Source organism: Ostrea edulis, chromosome 2 (assembly GCF_947568905.1).
Source record: "Ostrea edulis chromosome 2, xbOstEdul1.1, whole genome shotgun sequence".
In the NCBI taxonomy this organism is placed as follows: Eukaryota; Metazoa; Mollusca; class Bivalvia; order Ostreida; family Ostreidae; genus Ostrea; species Ostrea edulis.
This window is the reverse complement of record NC_079165.1, coordinates 50,541,315-50,563,406: the sequence shown is the minus strand read 5'-3', so window position 1 is coordinate 50,563,406 and position 22,092 is coordinate 50,541,315. Positions and strand designations below refer to the sequence as shown.

The following is a 22,092-nucleotide window of genomic DNA, read 5'->3' as shown; positions in this document are numbered from 1 at the left end:
TACCTGTGTCGCGATCAATGATAAGCCGCTGGTCAATCCAACTTTTAACAATAGAGCTTAGGTTGATTGACGTTTGCAGAGACAGTGGTCTACAGCTACCTGAGAAAGATGTTTTGATAACAATCATGGCTAATGATGACCGGCAGTCTTCAAATCTCGAGGAAAGCCCCAGTATACCTGAGTTTTGATAGCATTGACTCGCACCTAGAATATTTTAATTTCTAACGTCCCCTATACAATGCAATTTATCATCGTATTTTCTCTCTCCATCTTTATACATGTATTATAGCTTAAACAATCAGAAATCAAACAATAATAATAATAAAAAAAAAAAAAACCAAACAAACATAAGTTATTGGAATATTTTCTATTAAAGATTTATTGTGGCTTTATATTTATAAAAACATGAACAATTCTTTATTGGCGCAGCACATCAACATGTATAATGGTTATATTGCCCATGCGTAAAACTGTTACAGTAGTTTAAAAAATGCTTCTGTTTGAGATACCACATGGATTATAAATTACACAATCAGAAATCAAACAACAGTAAAAAAGCATAAATAAGTTATTGAGATATTTCTATTTATAATTTATCACGGCTTTATATTTAGAGAGAGAGAGAGAGAGAGAGAGAGAGAGTTACTGAGATATTTCTATTTATAATTTATCACGGCTTTATATATATATATATATATATATATATAGAGAGAGAGAGAGAGAGAGAGAGTTACTGAGATATTTCTATTATAATTTACCACGGCTTTATATTTATAGAGAGAGAGAGAGAGAGAGTTATTGAGATATTTCTATTTATAATTTATCACGGTTTTATATTTATAAAGATAAAGAGAGAGAGAGAGAGAGAGAGAGAGAGAGAGAGAGAGAGAGAGAGAGAGAGAGAGAGAGAGAGAGTTATTGAGCTATTTATAATTTATCACGGTTTTATGTTTATATATATAGAGAGAGAAATGTGTAAAACTGTAGCAATAATATAGATGAAATAATATGGCATGGCAATAGTGTTGCATACGTATGACAATAATTACTCATTTAGTCAATGATTGAGAGTAAGGGAGAGAGAGAGAAGGGGGGGGGGGTAGACTAGCTATGTGTCAGCTTCTGTTTGGGATACCATCGTTACACAAACACTACGTCCATAGAAACCCTAAAGAGAGAGAGAGAGAGGAGGGGGTGTAGACTTCGTGTCAGCTTCTGTTTGGGATGCCATCGTTACACAAACACTACGTCCACAGAAACCCTAAAGAGAGAGAGAGGGGGGGGGGGGGGGAGGGGGGGGGAGACTTCGTGTCAGCTTCTGTTTGGGATACCACCATTACGCAAACACTATAGCTACAGAAACCCTACAGACGGCCCATATTGAGGGGTATCTTGACCATTCTTCATTTGGTTGTACATGTACACAGATCTACTTGGATTTATTCATTCTCTCGAAACATGGATATTTTACCTACTACACCCACGACACCGCGAACTCCCAGGACACCAGGAAGTGCCTGGAAACGCCGGGTAATATTATATTTCGGAAATCATTTATATACGATATATAACAATTTTAATTAGAAGTTTTAAAAAGCAAAGGTTTAGAAATGGGCTAAACCTGTCATTTGCAATACATAAATATGACCAAGTTTGAAGGTTTGCGGGAAATAGAAATGCGGTATGCATGTAGGTAGAAATTTTAATTATTTTTTTTTTTTTTGCACAAATCAAGACACTAAGCACAATTTGTAATAACCTGAGAAATTTCCTGTGTATATCATAAAAATATACACAACTGATCTCCTGGCCAGGTAAATTCCAGGTAAATAACATTGACCATGGATAAGCTCCGCCCACATTCAGTGATCCGTGAAGCAACCGTACGGTGTTTTTTTTTTGTTTTTTGTTTGGTCTTTAAGGCAGGTTATGAAAATCTTTACGGGGATAAAATCCGCGAAACAATATGACGTCATAATTGAAATAAGTATATTACTAAGTACATATTTTAAAATTCCGATTGTAAGTTTTATTGATGCATAAAATAAACCATGCAGCTACTAAGATCTAAAGAAATACGAAATGTTATACTGCTGTCGTATATTTCTGTCTGATCAATATGAAAGTAAACTGATCACGTCATAACTATACATCGAGTGACGTTGACACATCTCCCTCATGCATAGCTCTGATCCTTGGACGAATTTGGCTCCATTTTTTTTGGCACTCTAGTTTTCCATTTAGCACTTACAAGTTTTTTCCAAAATTTCGGCTTGAGCATCACTGAAGAGACATTATTTGTCGAAATGTGCATCTGGTGCATCAAAATTGGTACCGTATAAGTTTTACGTTAAAGTGTGCCATGTAAATATCGACAAAATGTGGAGTATTTGAAATATATGACATGGAATATATAATGTGAAACGCTAAGAATTAATTGATATTATGAAGGCATGTTGATTTTATTCATTGTCAATTTTTTTAAAGGGAGAAAACATTCCATTTAGCATGTTGATCCGAATTTCCTCTGTCACACACTGAAATAAAACTGCAAAAGTAACACACTACGCCGCATTTTTATGCCCCCCTTCAAAGAAGAGTATGGTTATGAGTAGAAGAGGACCCCTATTGTTTTTTAGGTGAAAAGGTCAAAAGTAAAGGGTCAATCTATGCTGGACATAGGAATATACCGTCCGCTCAATATCTTGAGAACCCTTTGCTTAACAGACATCAAACTTGGTACACTGTTACATCTTCCGGAGTAGATGATCACTATTGATTTTGAGGTCACATGGTCAAAGATCGAGGGTTAAACTGGACATAGTAATATATTGTCGCCTATATTTTAAGAATTATCTGCTTGATTGACACCAAACTTGGTACAACATAAGGAGTATATGACCCCTATTGATTTTTAAGCCACATGGTCAATCCACTCTTGACATAGGAAGATATTGTCTGCTCAAAATTTTGAATTGATGATGCTGCTAGCAATTAAGTGATGTGTTTGTATAACCCATTTCAATTTTGCACCATGGGGGGCACATGTGTTTTACAAACATCTCTTGTTTTAGAGACTTTTTATACACCGTGTGAAAGGTCATAAACTAATGTACATGGCAATTACTGATAGAATCATCTGCATTCAAGATTTAGACTTCCAGACTTCCAATATATTGGATGTTTCCAATATGCTAAATACATGCCATGGATTATATTAGTTTGTTCAGAACATCATTGAAGATTAGTATTATGGAGATTTCATTTTTGATATGAGATAAAAGTGAAGACTGATTTTACAAGTGTTTGGAAGTATCTTAAGTACACTCAAGCGCCAAAAGTATGCCAATTTTTATTTTCTCATCATATAGATCTGTTTGAAATCCAACTACAGTGTATGGTATATATATATATATATATATATATATATATATAGGCGGAAGTTGGTATCCAAATAAAGTGAAATTTTCTGTGCTTTATATTAAATATTTCTTCATTTAGAGCAGTTATGTTCATTTAAGAGTTCATTGCTATATCCGTGATATATATATATATGTTCATTTAAGAGTTCATTGCTATATCCGTGATATATATATATATATATATATATATATATATATATATATATATATATATATATATATAATCCAAATAGAAAGAGTTGATATCACACAGTCAAAATAATTCAATAAAAAAAGCAGGAAAATATACAGTTCCAAAATATATTTAAATCACTAGCGCTTTCTGGATTTTAACATCCATCCTCAGGTGAATACAAATTTGTATTCACCTGAGGATGGATGTTAAAATCCAGAAAGCGCTAGTGATTTAAATATATTTTGGAACTGTATATTTTCCTGCTTTTTTTATTGAATTATAAATATATATATATATATATATATATATATATATATTCTTACACTTTTGAAACATAGTATTAGAATAATTCTTCATCTCTCCCTTACTGAAATGAGTTTATGCTAATCTAACATGAAACTTGTTGGCTCTCAAATGACGACTTCTAAAATGTTATGCTTGTGTTTTAAATATCAAATCTTTTGAATATATGAGTCAAAATATCATTCCAAAGTCATGACAAGAAAGCGTAAGGAATTCTGCAAAAGTCAATATAAATATCCTCAGTTTCAGACCAGAAGAGCTGCCAAAAGAAGTTTTTGAGAAAAGTTGAATTTCCATGAAATATATAGTGAACAAATTTAAAAAATTGGACATACTTGCGTGTAAAACATTAGAATTATGATATTTATATCCATAAAGTATTATGATATGTTTAATTTTTGTGATAGACAACTCTTTAAAATACTAGTATTTACGGCTTTCTCAAAGGTCATGCTGTAATTCAATATCGCATATACGAAATAGGTTTAGATCAACGAACATGTACATCAGAATTCAGAATAATCTAAACAGAGCATGACGAAGCTTCTCTTAACAGTCAGATAACCAAACTGTTGGTCTTGTTTTTTTTTAAGAACTTCATTTTAAGGTGAATATGATTGAGGGTTGTGATTTTATTCAACTGTTATTTTGATAATCTAGAAGAACACGATATACTGCAGGGCACCTGATGTAGTTGGCTACAAATTATCGGATATATCATACTGCACTTGCTGCGGAACAGATGTATATACATTATGTAATTTGATGATTAATTTTCTTAATAAATAAAACGATTTCAAGAATGATGTTTTCGTCTATGATCGGATTAACTCTCTGTGTACTTTGCCAGGTAGGACTCCACGTTCTTTTTAGATAGAAGTAAACATTATTATCAAGTGATATTATTTCTGACATTTTCATGTCGTCATATCCCTCTGTGATTTTTTTTTTTAAATTTTGATAATGTTCGAGTTCATAAATCTAGTGAACCTTTATTTTTCCGAGAGAAATGTTTTGGAATTTTATGATAAACACTTGAATAATCCAGTGGGCTGATCAAATGTTGCAAATGGAAGCATATTTTGTAAGAGTGACTATAAAAATTATATTTCTATAGGTACAGTTTTAATTTCCATAAGAATTACTATAGAAACTAGAGCAAAGCTCGTTGCAAAGCAACGAGAGGTCTTCCGTCGGAGCTGTGTGACATAAAAACCTTGAACTTGACCATATGTCCTTGGGTCAGGTCTTAATGCAGCCTCAATTAACATGAAAATCTGTTGTAAGTATGAAATCTAAATGTTTCTTCATTACTTGATATGGCCAGGACGGGGTTTGTATTTTCTAAAAAGTGAACTTGACAATGTGACCATGGGTCAAGGCCAGGACATATTCTTTGATTATATGGAAACTTTTTATCAGTATTAATTAAAACACACAGTGCGCACAAAAGTCGCGTATGAATTTCACGCCAGGGGCACGTACCGAAGTTACATAATTTGGACCAGGAGTTCTGAATCAATGTTTAATCAAAGTCATTGTTTTTAAACAATACAACAACAAATCATTTGAAATGAGACTGGCCGGCCATGGGTTTCTGAATATTCTATACGCATGTTTAGATTTGCATGGTTTAATCATGATTATAAACTATTGATTTCAAAACATGTTCAAAAATAATTCGTTATGTTTGTAAAATGTATCCATTTTCTTTTTCACAACGAAGAATTTGAGTAAAGCTTGTGTGTTCAGTTAAAGTAGTGTGAAATCACAGATCGCTAGTCCAGCAGTGATGAATCTCCGATATTAAACACACATTCAATTAGACATGATTGAGAAACGAACTGTATATTAAATTGCAGATTTTAAAATTGATGCCTGACTCAATGCTCTAGAGTTTTGAATTTAAAACAAATCAAACGTAAGACCAGGGACGTATAAACAAGTATATACATCCCCGGAAAGACTGAATTATTCGAAAAATCCAATATGATCAAAAACATAACATTCTGTGTTATATTTAGGACGACAATGTTTACTTTGTGTACATGCCCTGGTTCACACGCGATGGTTCCTCGAGTCGGTTACGTAATTGTAAACAAAAACAAACCCCGCGGTGTATGTAAGATGCGTGTAGTTAATGACTGAGTTATTCTATGCTTGAAGGTTTGTTTCTTCAATTAAATATATCGTTGTGTTAATAACAAACGTAGAGGAGATAACCTTTTCCTCTTTTTTTTCTTTGGAACGATTGTTTATATTAAAGCTACTAAATAATAAAAAGTCAGATTTATCAATTAAAGCAAGTTTATTTAAGTTATATGCATACCCCCCCCCCCCCCTTCACCTACCTAATGATACGGTTACCTGTTTGCGGTTCAAGCTTTTTACTCATATATAACACAATACTCGAGCAAAATATTATGTTTATCAGATCAATAAGATGTTAAAGAACAACTTTTCCAGCAAAACCATATCGAAATATTTACCGTTTTTGAGTTATAAAGCGAAAACTTTGAAGATCCCCAGATCCCTAATTTAAGGGACCAGCCCCTTTTAAGGGCTATTAAAAGAAAGCTCTTAACATTTTGCACAACTTTTGTTCTACACGCCTTAACAAAATATTTTTAGTTTAAAAGATACAAAGGAAAATATGTGTAATTTTTTGCTCCTTTAGGCGTCCTAATTTTTTAACCCTGTCAACCACCATTTCGAACACTGTAATCAAAAAACAAAAAACGATGTGCAGAACTACAATGCTCCTACTTTTTATTTTCAATGCATTTTCTGCTCAAGCTTATACAGTCTCGGAGCCTTTGTCTGGAAACCAAAGCCCCTAAAATTTCATTCAAAGGGGAATAACTCGTGAACAGAAGGGAATTTCTGAAATGTAGTACATGATTTTAAAATTGTTCTGTAAAGTTTATAAACCCTGAAAATTTGAGCAAAATCCATGCAGAAATGAGCGAGATATGAAGCTTCAAAGTTAGCGTCTAGGAAAAAGAGAGAGAAAAAGAATAAGAATAATCTTAACCAGCACAATCAGTAGAAGGTCTTCCGTTGTTACGGAAGACCTTAATTATTTTTCTACAAGCTACAGTTTTATTTTCCATTGAATCTCAAACCAAGGGTTTAGTTTTATACATCACGCTATTCGGCCTTTGCGACAGTTCGATCTGAGATTAGGACTCGCAGAACTGAATTAACGAAATTATCTACATGCGAATACCACAAAAGAGATATAGAGAATATAGGGTAAACATTGTTAATGTTTATTACATGTATTGTTTGCCATAGATATACCGCACAGATATAAAAGCATCATTGGTAAGTTAAATCAATAACTAAGCTCAACAGAAAACTGGATACCGCAGTAGTTCCTGCTAGGAAACAGTGTGCTTTACGGGACAGCGATGCAAGTGTAGTGCCGTTTCATTTAGTTTTTATAATTCAGTGTTTCGCCCTTAACAAAAACAGGTAAGAGTGGAAATTGTATACATGTATTAACGTTACTGTTGCAACCGAATGAAAATTTTGCTATATCAGTTTTTCCATTGCGTAAGCTATTAACTTGTTCGTGCACAATTTAAAATAAGGATACCGGTAGATATTAAATCGGTGATAGTTTGTAGATATATATTGTTGGTGAAAGAAAAATACATCTGTGTACAGATTGTCATAGAGTCATTTCTAATTGAAATGAACATATATTTTTACTGTTTTAAATTGCAATATAACCCCCTCGCCAATATATACCATTTCAAACATTACCAATTTTGTTTGTGCGAAGCAACTTTAAAAAGTTCGTTTGAAATAAATATAAAATGACCTTTCGTGAATCAGTACTGTACATGTATGTTTCGTTAACTTTTATCCTTTTAAAGCTTAATCAATTACATACAGAGCGTTTAAAATCATTCCTCTAATGATTATCCCATGTAAGGAATTTACTAAAAGTTAGAACTTTTTTCGTTGCCTTTATATGACTATTAAATCACCACAAACGCTTTTGCATTTTGATTTACATGTAACCATAATGAAAGTCTCTTGAAAAATCTGCTCTAAACCTTTCATGATTAGGTGTATGAACATTTATAGCATAAAAAATATTACTGCAGTGTATCAAATTTGAAATTAGCCAATATTTTCCTTCCATCCTTAGAATAATGGTAATTGAATTAGTACCTTAATATCTATATTTTCATATTTAAATTAGAATAGTTACCCCACGACTGAGTTTGAAAAGCAATAAAAATATGTTTTTTCAAAACTATCTCAACACGCCTGCTAATCGATCAATTGCATAACAAGAGGTTATGTATAGAAATCAAAAGAGATCGATTTCCGGTTATGCAATAGATACCCAAATTTCACATGCATAGATGGTAAATTGCCTCAATACAAGCAATTGTTGAGATTTTAATTAAAATATAAGAATGTGATTCGATGAGTAATTCTATTTTCTATTGTTTTACACTCCTATAAAATGCAAGGGTCATCGATTAGCAACGATTTTTGTTCTGAAGCGAAGGTCGGTGGAGCGAAAACGCTGTCAGAAAATCGTATTTACCGACAGGAATTTGTGTTTATTTCATTTTAAACATAATTGTCAATTTTCACCATTAGTTCACAACATTTGCGACCTTTGCAGCAAAATTTGGACTTTGCTTTGTGTATTATTTAGCAAATATACGAGGTAAATGACGTTGCCTATGCAAGTGATCCAAACGTTGTGAAGGAGAATTTAGGTTGTGCATGAGAGTAAGAAGAAAAAGTTTTATGCCATATACATAAATCATTTCTGAGACTATCTAACTCTTGGCAATCACTTTTTTCTAGTATCTCTTCGACAAGGCTACATGTAACTCAAGCTAGCCTCGACTCCGCTTCCCTTTAAAGACTTTCATATCTTTTTTTTCTGTTTTGAAAAAAAATTAAACTCGAAAAAGAGATGTTTGTAAAACACATATCCCCCCCCCCCCCCCCCGGTGCAAAATTGAAAAGGGTTATACACACACATCATTTAATTGGTAGTAGTATCATCAATTCAAAATATTGAACAGACAATATCTTCCTATATCAAGAGTGGATTGATCATTTGACCTAAAAATCAATAGGGGTCATCAACTCCTGAAGATGTAACAGTGTACCAAGTTTGATGTATGTCAAGCAAAGGGTTCTCAAGATATTGAGCAGACAGTGTATTCCTATGCCCAGAGTAGATTGATCCTTTGACCTTTTGACCTGAAAAATACTAGGGGTCTTCTTCGTCTCATAACCAACCTACATATGAAATATCATTACGATCAAGTGAATGGTTCTTAAGATATTGAGCGGACAACATGTGGTCTACCGACCGACCGACAGGTGCAAACCAATATGCCCCTCTTCAAAGAAGAATGTCAAAGAATGAACATGAAACAACAATGAAAATTCATTTCATTTTTTCGGCACGAGCATTAATGTGTTACTATATTAAATTTCCTTTTTCTTTTGTAGCTGTAACACTAGTACTAAGATGGGGGCTAAGCTAAATCATACTGCTAAATTTAAGAATTTTAAACTTTATCACAATCTATATTATTATAGAAAGTCTACATTTCTTTAATTCTAAACTTTTCATGTAACAAAATTTAACAATACAGTTGTTTAGAGTTGATCTGCCCAGCCCAACGTGTAGTAACCGCAAAAGGCTTTTGCATTGCTTATAAACTAGTAGATTCACATCTTAACGCCAAAGGTATAAAAATAAAAAAATTAAAAAAAAACCATTATCATATAATCGAAGTTTTTTACCTTTTATGTGCATCGTGATCGCGATCTTTTTTCTTTGACATGCTAATACTACCTGGGCCGTTAATGATGATCAGAGAGGTTAAAGATTAACTGCACACCATGCCCGAGTCTACAGAAAACACATTTAAATTTCATAGGGTTCTTTGCCAAAAATAAATACAGTTTATGTAAATGTAAATGAATAAAGTACATGTATGTTGCTTTCATTGTACATAGTATACTTTGAACCGATGGACTGAAAAAGTACACACAATAAAAGCGGTATTACTTCAATAATTGATGAATCTTACTTTTCTTTCAATTTTTCACACATTCAACTCGCATATCATTTTCTTGTACTTTGATTCAAAAAATCTCTGTTCAAAGGTTAGTTCAAAAAACATTAACAGTTACTTTTAAATAGCTTAAATTATGACTTTTGAAACTTTTTTTCTTACTCTCATGCATAACGTAAAACTGCCCAAAATTGACTAATTTTCAATAGCCATCTTCTCAAGAACCGCACACGTGTAAGAAAAACTAAATGCATAGCAATGTAGAGCAGGAAGACCTCTACAAAAAAAAATTAATTTCATGATCACCGGAGTATGGGTTCTGACACCAGGGCGGGGCCAAACTTACTATACAGTGTTTATGTGTAAAACACTTAAATAACATCTCCTTTAGTGCTATTGATACTAAATTGAAACTAAATGTATATATATAAAAAAGCAGGTAGTCCTTTACCGAAATTGTAAATTTGATGATCCCGGGGACAGGGGTTTTGGTATTAGGGTGGGGCCAAACTTAGTATATAGTATTTATGTGTAAGTTTGCTGGTACTGTATAAAATCTAAATGTGTATTTAGGAAAAGCAGAAAAGGATGTATAAAAATGGTGAATTTCACAATCCAGGGTTTTGACTACAGGATGGGTCCATATTAGTCACATCTTGTTTTATACTGTTGCTGAACATTAGAATTTAGTTTAGATATTCAGAACAGGAAATGTTTTCTAGATTTCATAGCATTTTGGAGTAGAGATATTTTTTCACTAGCACTCAGGTGACTGGTAAGGCCTGTGATTATAATAACTAAATAACTATTGAAAAAGACTCCAACAAAATTTATGTTCCTGTCATGCATAAATCTTATTACATGTATCATCCTTCAGAATAATACAGCCAATTTCATTTATCGAGGGCTGGTCACGTGAAGGGAGACAATTCGTGATGTTTCCCTCACGTGAAGGGTGACAACTGTGTTATCTCCCTTTAGAAGACAACTTGTAATGGCTCAAGCGAGAGAGCTCACATTAACGGTCACAAATAATAATTGAGAAGAAAAACATTCCCATTCTAATGCAATTTTGCATTTTACTAGATTTTTTACGTTTTTGTTTTGAAAAAATATGTTACGAAATTTCTCTCGTTTAAATTTCTCAAACCTCAATGGTTTGCTTTCATTAACATATATGTATATATCTAATAAATGTATGACATTGAGTGTAAAACAAAATAGTACATGTAGTTGAGGGTAACATTGATTTCACCCTTCGAAACTATTGAAAATTTATCAGAATTTTCAGCAGAGAAAGTCGTTACGAATTTGTTGATGTTTTAGATAAAAAAGATATAAAATTGTGGTACAAGTCAATAAATGTGCGATATTGTTTTTAACGTTCAGATTCTTCAGGATAATAAAACTATCATGGACTGTTTAGCAGAGAAGTGAAATAATTATATGATATCTGATAGGAATTTAATCCTGGAGTGTTATTCAATTAAGGAACGCAATTAGTGACATCAGGATGAAAATTTGTATTTGTTATATCTTTTTACTTATGATTGTTATAATATATAAATATTGCATGTAGTTGAGGGTAACATTGAAAATTTTCACCCCGAGAAAACCATTGTCAACCGAGGTCATGTACAGGGAGACAATTCGTGATGTCTCCCTCACGCGCGGGTGACAACTGTGTTGTCTCCATTTAGAAGATAACTTTTAATGGCACAAGCGAGAAAGCTCTACTAAAAAATAATTGAAAATATGCGGGATCGTTAATCATAAGCTTCAGCGTCAACATTAACGGTCACAAATAACAATCGAGAAGAAAAATATTTCCATTCTAATGCAATTTTGCATTTCATTTCATGTTTACGATTTACGTTTTTGTCTTGAAATACGTTACGAAATGTTTACGTTTGACGTTATAGTTTTGCGTCATTCTACTGTGAAGTCACAATTGAAAGTTTTCTCTCGTTTAACTTTCTCAAACCGCAATAAAGAATTATTACCTCGGATTCGAACCCGCGCCGACAGAGGTGAGAGGCCGTGTGACTTTGAGCGCGATACTCTAACCACTCGGCCACGGAGGCCCTGGTTCTGGTACAAACGAAGCTGTGAACTGGTACAAACGAAGCTGTGAACTGGTACAAACGAAGCTGTGAACCGGATGTAGTGTAATGGAAAACTTTCTCATTACTAGTAGTACTTAAATTATATTCCCCTATTTGTAAATGCGATTACTCAAATACTCCTCGATATTTTTCAAATAATTTTTTGCACATGAGTTGTTCTTGATATGAAGTTTTTACAAAACACCGTTTTTAGAAAAAAAATTACATTTTTACTTTCGGTCCCGAGATATTGACTTCCGGATTTTTCCGCGAGTGTTCTCAAAGATGTTTTGAGGTAGAGAAATAAAATGTTCAAGGATGACACACGTGTATCTGTAAATGTTAAATTTACCAATATTTGTCGTCGGAGACACTTCCTGTCCTAATTAGAGATCTATTTTTGTTTTGTAAAATTTTCACAGATGTTTGTCATTTTTTTTTACGTTGTTATTGATATGCTATACTAGACTATTTCCGTAGATGTGTCTTACCAATGTTTATCTTCGGCGACACTTCCTGTCCAAATTAGAAGTCTACTTTCGTTCTGTAAAATTTCACTTTTTTTATTTTTCAGGATTTTTTCTTGATATAATGTGCATGCGCGTGCATTGCATGTTTTGTTTACAAACTTTGGAATGAGTCTAATTTTTCATTTTTCAATGAAATCGTGAGTGTAACTTGAAACCCTTAATTGATTGACATGGTCATAATTACAATTTTGCACACGCGTGCACGTGTGCTTCATTTTGATTGGATAATACAACAAGTGACCCACAAGCTTTGTCGGTCACCTGATTATTAGTTAAATGTATCACTAGTGCTAAGGGCTATGGAATCCTGTTCTGCATCTCTAAGCTAAATTGTAATATTTAGCAACAGTATAGTACCAAAACAAGATGTGTTCTTAAACCTTAAATGCCCTTGAAAGTGCATATACTGATGAAAGGCTTTACATAATATAACATATCTAACAGTAACACAATATGACTACTATGGACCTGTCCTAGAGTCAAAACTCTAAGGTTGCAAAATTCATAATTTTGGTACATCATTACCTTTTTTTCTCTCTAAAATACAGTTAGTTTTCATATCGTAACAGAAAACATAAGGAAATATTTTAAATGAGAAAGACAATAATCACTATAATAATTTTAGCCCCATCCTGAAACCAAAACTTTACCTCATGGGATCATGAAATTTACAATTTTGGTAAAGGTCAACCTTCTCTTTTTAAATATCTATTTAGTTTCAATTTAGTATCAATAGCATTAAGGAAGATATTATTTAAATGTTTTACACATATATACTATTCAATACTAAGTTTTGGCCCCACCCCGGGGATCATGAAATTTACAAATTTGGTAGATGCTTTCCTGCTCTACATCAATATGTATTAATTTTTTCTTACAGATTTGTGGTTGTAGAGAAGAGTTTTGAAAATTAGTCAATTTTTGGCAGTTTTGCCCCACCCCTAAAGCCCAGGAGAGCAGGAGTCCTGAAATTTACTATGTATGTCCCCCTTGTCCTAAAGATGCTTCATACTAAAATTTAAAGGATTTGGAATGGTACTTATTAAAAAGAAATTAAAAATGTTCTATTAATCACACATTTAATAACTGACAATTTTGGCCCTACCCTGATTCCAAAACCTCTACCCCTAGGATCATCAAATTTACAATTTTAGTTCAGGACTACCTGCTCTTTCCAAATATACATTCAATTTCAATTTAGTTTCAATAGCACTAAAAAAGATAATATTTAAGTGCTTTACACATAAACACTATATATACCATGTTTGGTCTCGTCCTGGGGTCAGAACCTCTAACACCCCCCCCCCCGGGGGGGATAATGAAATTTACAATTTTGGTAGAGACCTTCCTGCTCTACATCACTATGCATTTAGTTTTTCTTACAAATGTGCAGTTGTAGAGAAAAGGATTTTTGAAAATTGGTCAATTTTTGGTTGTTTTTGCCTCGCCACTAAGGCCCCAGAGGGACAGGAGTGCTGAAATTTACAATTTATGTCCCCCTTGTCCCAAAGATGCTTAATACCAAATTTGAAAAGAATTGGAATAGTAGCAATCTAATTAAAATTAGATCCTTTGATCCGCTCACGTATTTTAATTAGATTGGAATAGTAGTTATCAAGAAGAAATTAAAAATGTTCAATTGTTTAACGGACGACGATGGATGACAACCAACGTTTGTAACTCTCTTTTGAAAGAATGGAATTCTAATGACATTCACAGCATTGGTAGATATGCAGAATGTCTACAGATCGCTGTAAAAAAAAATTGCAAACGCACATGCGCATGCACGTGCATTGTTTTATGAAGGTTCAATTCTTTGAATGAACAAAACCTTTTTGTTTTTCCTTAAAATCTTTTAAAACTTTATTTATATATGTATTTTGATATTCTTAAGACCTCTATACAGACAAAATTATTTTCCGGCACACGCACGTGTGATAAATTTTGATCGGACAATTTTGAAATAGCAATAGCTTTCTTATAAATCATTTAAACGATATGAAAGTCATATTGTAAGTGTATTATTCAAATATTTATCAAATGGCGTCAATATTACAAATGTAACGCCGAGTCGTATTGACGTGCGCGTGTCTGCACGTGTATTGCTTTTCTTTCATTTAGACCATTACTTTCGAATTTAAGACTCAAATGAAATCAAATTTTTGGTGAAGGTTTACGATATGAATGCCTATTGAAAGGTGTCAACGAAAATTCCTCAATTGAATTTGCGTGAGCTTGAAAGCGTGCATTGTAATTTTTTACATCAAAGTTCATGCATTGGTCCATAACATTTTTAGATTTGAATGGAAAGTTTTAGAATTTATATTGCAGATACAATGTATATTTTGGGACTCTCTACGCATTGACGTTGTCAAAATCATTTCCTGCAAGCGCATTCACGTGTGCTAAATTCTGATTAGACAATTTTGAAATAACCAGAACTTTCTTATGAATGAAGCAATCAATATCAAATTCATACAGCAAGTATATTGTTCAAATGCCTATTCAATAACATCAACAGAAATGCTATGCCGCACTCATGTGCGCGTGTATGCACGTGTATTTTTTCCAAATTCATTTCACGGATACTAAAATGGCCTTATCTTTCGAATTAGAAATTCAAATGAATTCCAATTTCTGCTGCAGGTCGACGACATGAATGCCTATTGAATGGTGTCAAATAAAATTCCTTAATCGAATTCACATGCGCGTGAAAGCCCGTGGATTTTAAGTTTTGAAGTCTAATCAATATTAAATGTCTATAACTGATATCTTTTAACATGGAATGGACTGAACGTCATAAATAGGTATACATTTGTATCCACACGATTCACAGATTGATATGGTTAAAAACATTTGTACTGTAACATAAGACACCACCTGCTAGATGGGGATGTTTGGGTAACATCTGTTGCGGTCCCCGTTACAATTAGTACTTGTTATTATGCCCGAACACTGTCGGGGACAGATTGTTTATGCCCCGTTTCGTATTAGTAAGGTCTTCCGTCTCCTGCGCATGCCCTTACTCTTTTCTACTGTTTGTTTTTCTTCTATACTATTATCATCATTATTATTTTCATTTTCCTTGGTAATCACCTCAATTTTTTCAGCCATTTCTCGATCGATTTTATTGAAATTTTCAGAAAAGATGTCTTTTGGTGAAGAGACTTTGCATGCCAATTTATCGGGAGTTATCTCTCTTTTAGTGAGTTTTTGTCCACTTGTCCACCGATCTCCTCCGTAATTATCAAATCTAGAGTCTTGAAATTTTGAGACAAGATAGTCATCATTCTAGATGTTTCTACAGGCCTTCGATTTGACCGGAACGCTCGACTGGAGCTGAAAAAAATGGTTGCAAATTTTTTTCGTTGATTTCTGTGATTTTTGACATTTTATCTCGTTTTTCTCTTTTCTAGGCAATATTTTGTTAAGACATATAGAACAAAGAGAATGCACTTTTCCAAGATCTTTCTGTTCACATGAAGAAAAAAGAGCTCACCCCTCACTAAAGGGGTCTAAAATAGCTTAAAATCTCAATTAAATATCTTCTAAACCATCAACATTTTGTGAACAGTCGTAGAACATAAAATGTTCATCATGACAATCACTATTTACACATATCATTGTTTTGGTCAAATATTACGTAATTAGGGATTCAAAGGGCCAACAGGAGTCAATCTTTTGACTCCTCTATCTTAAAAACAACAAATATATTGAAAAGCATTATCAAACAAAAGTTGTTCAGAATAATGTTCTTCAGAAAATGCACTTTTCATTTTTTCACATAACACTGCCATTAGGGAGTTACAAGGTCGGCCTCTATAAAATGATTATTTAAATACATTGTAACTCGAAAACGGTAAAGAATTTCTGAATATTTATCAATCAAAAAATGTTTGAAAACAGAAGGCCTTTCCTTTGATATTAAGAAAAAGGGACTGGTTCTTCAAATAAGGAGCCCAGAAGAGTCTAAAGTCTTGTATGTATATCTCCTGAGGTATTTATATTTTGTTATAAGTCATAAAAACGAAACTGTTCATCTTAACGATCCTCATCTAAACATATCAATATTTAGGTCAAATATTACGTAATTAGGGGGTGTAAAGGGCAAAAGCCATAAATATTTCCTCTTAGATTCGATATATACCTGTGAACTCGAAATAAAAGACACCTCAGGGTCATTTACTTCTGCTTCATACTTAGATATTTTATTGAAAGTAGATACTAACAGCAAACTAACAACTCAACATTATGACAAACAGGATGTCAGCTTCTCCATCGTCCACTTCCCATATTTATGTAGGAATATTCCATTATCACCTGCACATGGTGTTTATATATCTTAACTGATTCAATACACAAGAGCTTGTTCTGCGTATGGTCAATTGTTAAATCGAGGCAGGCTACTGACAAACAAGTTGATGGTGCAGGGGTTTCAACAGTCTTGTTTAAAGTCAGCATTTCGCAAATTTTATGGTCGTTATAACGATCTTGTTTGCCATTACAACCTATCATTGGGTCAAATGCTATCTGACGTGTTTCATACCGATTGTTAGACAGTTCTTAGCACACTGATTTTGACTACAGATAACTCCGTTTATCTGATCAAGATATAGGGCTAACGGAGGGTGTGGCCGGTGTTGTAGAGTGAGCCTTCCCCCATAATGAGACTTCCCCCCGGAAGCCTGGCTCTAGAGTGAGCCTTCCCCCGGAAGCCTGGCTCTAGGGTGAGCCTTCCCCCTGGGGGAAGGCTCACTCTAGAGCAGGATAACCCCCGGGGAAGTCTCACTCTAGAGCCAGACTTCCCCGTGGGTAGACCTACTCTATCACTAGTTGTAGAGTCAGACTTCCCCCATAGCAGGACTTCCCCCTCCATTTATTCCTGGTAAACTAATATCACTTTATAAAGATTGTTTAGATACCAAGACCTTTTTCAGCAGGGCATTAAATGATTTTGCTTAAGTCGTTCATCAAACTCAAGAGAATAATACGTTGAATAAAACACATTGGAATTGATAAGCCATTTTGTTTGACCCATAGACCTTGAACTTTGACCCGCACAATACCTATGCCTTGGTTAGATTTAGAAGTTTGAAAAATGAAATGAGGAAATTTCGAATTTATGTTTCTTCTCATCTGCGTACAAATATCGGTTATGCTTTTAAACTTGTACAACTTCAGGTAGAGAGGTAGGTAAATTAGTAGGTAGGGTACTTTTGAAATAAGACAATAATAGCTCAAAACGTTCTTTGTACCAACCACATCTTTTACATCAGTAAAGTATTTGAATGTTTCATTCTGCAAAACTAAGTCATTCAAGGTCTTAATGCCTCTGTCAACCCAATTTGTATTAAAATTCCATTTTTTAATATCAACTAAGTTTCTTATATCTAAATTCAAATAATCTGTAGCAGAAAGAGAGCTTTCTTTAACTCTTGATAGAGCTTTACACACATCTTTCCAAAACACATTGTCAATATGATTTACAAATTCATTAAGTTTTTCTTTGGATAGGTGAAAATGAAATCCACATTTCTAAGATTTAAAATACTATGCAACATATGCTGCCATATACCCTCATTATCAGCACCTTTTGATCCATTTCAGCTTAATATAACATATAAAAGATGCCAAATGTACCATATTTAGTCCCCCTTCATCATAATTACCCGCAATTGTATTTCTTTTCAACTTTTCTACCTTGTATCCCCAAATGAATTTTAAAAACATTTTATTCAACTCTTCCAGGCAATGCTGAAAATAAGTGTATGAGCTTTGGGAGTGCTAAAGTTTTGATAATTGTGATTTTACCTATTGGAGTTAAATCCCGTTTAGTCCACAAACCTAGCAATTTTTTAATGGCATTGATTTTAGATTGATAATTACATAAAGTCATGTCTTCCAGATTTTTTGTAAATACTATTCCGAGGAGCTTAAAATTGCTATTTCCCCATTTCATTTTCAGATCATTACACAAAGTTTCCGTCGAACCTGATTTGCTCCCCAACCAAATAGCTTGTGATTTTGAAATATTTAAACGTAGCCCAGAAATCATTCTAAACATATCAACAACTCTCATAGATTCTCTAAGTGATTTTTCACTGCCATCTAACGTTAATAAAGAGTCGTCCGCATACTGGCCTAATTTGTTTTCTTTTCCAGCCACAGTTACACCCTTAATATTTCGATTTTCTTGAAGTGCTTTTGCCAACAATTCTACTGTAATAATAAAGATATATGGTGTCAATGGATCTCCTTGTCTACAGCCTCGTTCAAGACTGAAGAATGGAAACCATTGTTAATTATACAACTGGTACTAGAGGTGTATAGAGTAAGAAACCATTTTACAATAGATTCCCCAAAATTGAAGGACCTGAGTGCCTTTACAATAAAATCCCATTCCAATGAATCAAATGCTTTTTCAAAATCTAATAATAATAACAATCCTGGCTAATTTTGGTTTTTTAGATAGTCAATCAAATCATACAAAAAACGAGTTTTTTCACCAATAAACCGTCCCTTTATAAACCCTTCTGAGAGTCACTTATGATACTTTTTAGTACTTTCTTTAAACGATTTGCTATGGCACTAGAACCAATTTTGTAATCAACATTTAATAATGATATTGGTCGCCAATTTTTTATATAGCGTCTATCTTTTTCTTCTTTGGGAATGCAAGTTATTACACCTTGGGATTGAAATTAAAAGACAAATTGTTGATTTTAAAAACAATCCAAAGTACATCATGGATTGTTGAGTCCAAATCAGTGTATTGTACAGAAAATGAACTCTAGTTCTTATGTTAAATTTTTATATCAAGTTTTGAAGGAAAAGGAGTTCATAGCCCCACAACTCAAAAGAGAGAAGTGGGAAACTTATCTCAGTGAAACTATTTCAGAAAAATGTTGGGAATTTCATTATATGAATGCATCATTATGCACAAAAGAAACAAAATTAATTTATCTTCAATACCGTATTCTTATGTGTTATATAGCTACAAACTCTTTCCTTCGCAAACTTAAACTTGTAGATAATGACTTGTGTTCATTTTGCAAAAGTGAAAGAGAAACAGTCACTCATATTTTTATGACTGTGTGTATGTATCTGCCTTCTGGAGAGATTTTGTGAAATGGTACAATGCATTTGTAAAAGGTTATAAAATCACAAAAAGAAGTGTGTTACTTGGCAATATTAATGGAAGTTGTTTGGAAAATTTTCTTCTTTTGTTAGCACAAAAAGCACATTTATTACTCCAGATCACAGGGCTCAAAACCCAAATTGTCAGATGCAATTGATTTGTTTAAATACTATAGAAATTTAGAAAAATATTGTCAAAATATATTTCATACCAAATCCAAAACGCTGGTACATGGGCATTGCATGATAATATAATGGACAAGTAGTTTGTTGAAAATCATAAAAATTTATATGAAAAATAAAATAATTACCTTTATTTTTGAATGTGTATATATGTATGTTTATGTATGTATATATATTTCTGTGTGTGTATGTATATATTATACATGTATATATCATATACATTGTATACAATTCACTGTTATTATTGATACAGAAGGTGCACAGAGTAATTGCAAGTGTGAATGAGCGAGTGTAGATTACAGTTTGAATGTTTGTATGTATAAATGTGTTGAAAATACAAAAATAAAACTTTTTTAAAAAGTAGATAGGTAGGTAGAGAGGTATGTAGGTAAGTAATTCCCTGCCCGATAAACTAAAATTTATTTCATATGATACAGATGTAGTTTGCATAGGAGGGGATGGAAGCGGGGGTGTCCCTCTAGAGCGAGACTTCAAGAGGGTGTTATGGCTCTAGAGTGAGTCTTCCCCCTGGGGGTAAGGTTTATTCTACAGCAAATCTGCTGGGGGGAGGCTCACTCTAGAGCGAGATTACCGGGGAGAAGGCTCACTCTAGAGCCAGACTTCTGGGGGGAAGGCTCACTCTAGAGCCAGACTTCCACGGGGGGGGGGGGGGGGGGGGGAGTCTGGCTCTGGGGGGAAGTCTGGCTTAACACCGGTCGACAGGAGATACTTACTCCTTCTAGGCACCTGATCCCACCACGGGTCCGTGTTTGCCCAACTCTCTATTTTGTATTGCTTATAGGAGTTATGGAATTGATATCTGTTCGTTATCTTCACCTTTCATATTGAAAAGGACAAATATTTTGAAAAGCAATATTGAACAAAAGTTCTTCAAAATAATAATTTCAGCAATTAACATTTCATTTCTTCCCTAAACACTCCCATTAGGGAGTAACAAGATTGATCCCTAAGAATGGTTATTCAGATACATGTAACTCGAAAACGGTAAGGAATGTCTGAACAAAAAATGTTTTAAAACACAAGACCTTTTCTGATGATATTAAGAAAAAAGGCACTAGCCCTTTAAATAAGGAGCCCAGAAAAATTGCTAGGATATTGAGATGCTTAATCTCTTTATGATTTAATTATATTTGATTTTATCTGTATACACTGTGCCTATTTTACCAGAAAGAAAAATCTTAATTATAACTTTACTTATATATTTTGTGATTATGTTCCCCAAACAAAGTTTGGGAACATATTGTTTTTACTTCGTCGTCGTCGTCTTCTTCTTCTTCTTAAGGTCTTCCGTCTCAACGCCACCGGAAGTGAACAAATAAAACATCAAATTTCTCAAATTTATGCACTTGAAACGAAACTTGCCCCGTAAAATAAGGTCTCTTTAGGCGTTTCAGAAAATGAAATACTTACTGGAAGTTAAAACAGAAACTTCCGGTTTATTGAGAAAAACTTCGAAAAATTGTTCTTTCTTTGTCCTTGCATATCTTGCTAATGAATGAGGTAGACCATGGGCTAGTAAAGATAATGGGAGACCCCCCTAGGGATTTTTGCAAACAATTATTTTTTGAAAGTATATAATCCCTTGATTATAAATCAGATTGTTTGACATTTCTACATGGGGATGTTTACGAGTTTTGGGGCAAAAACATGAAATTTGTAAAAAACGATAGCCGAAAACTGGAAAAACTCTTCAGATCCGATACAGATGTCGCTGACCTTTGCAAAGAAGTATTTTGTGAACGTATGTAACCCTTTGTTTATATATAAAGTTGTTTGATATTAATATGTGGGGGCATTTACGCGGTTTGGGGCTAAAACATGATTTTTTTTCTTTAAAAATCGCCGAAAAATGGAAAACTTCTTCAGATATCCTATATAGATGACATGGACCTTTGAAAACAATTATTTTCTGAAACTATAAATCAAATTGTTTGCATGGAGAGCTTTTCGACTTTTGGGGCAAAACCTAAAATTTGTCAAAATAATCGTTGGAAACTGGAAAAAACCCAATTCAGATGCGATATAGATGTCATTGACATTTGCAAACAAGTATTATGTGAACTTATGTAACCTTTTGATTGACATACATATTTTTGGACATTTACAACTTCTGGGGCTAAAACATGAATTTTTTTCTCATAAAAT

The 22,092-nt window shown here is 33.5% G+C and overlaps 1 protein-coding gene across 9 annotated transcripts in view; it reads left to right on the top strand.

The window, feature by feature from the left end:
* LOC125682097 (ovarian cancer G-protein coupled receptor 1-like) overlaps positions 1-22,092 on the top strand; it is a 169,065-nt gene that overhangs the window by 134,912 nt on the left and 12,061 nt on the right. Inside the window, exon 1 of one of the 9 annotated variants that reach the window (XM_056154415.1) lies at positions 4,339-4,750. The exons of 7 other annotated variants lie outside the window; for them this stretch is intronic. The gene's annotated coding sequence lies outside the window, so the exon portion shown is untranslated. Of the gene's footprint in view, positions 1-4,338; positions 4,751-22,092 lie in introns of those variants that run through there. One more of the 9 variants, XM_048922513.2, reaches the window with a different exon arrangement.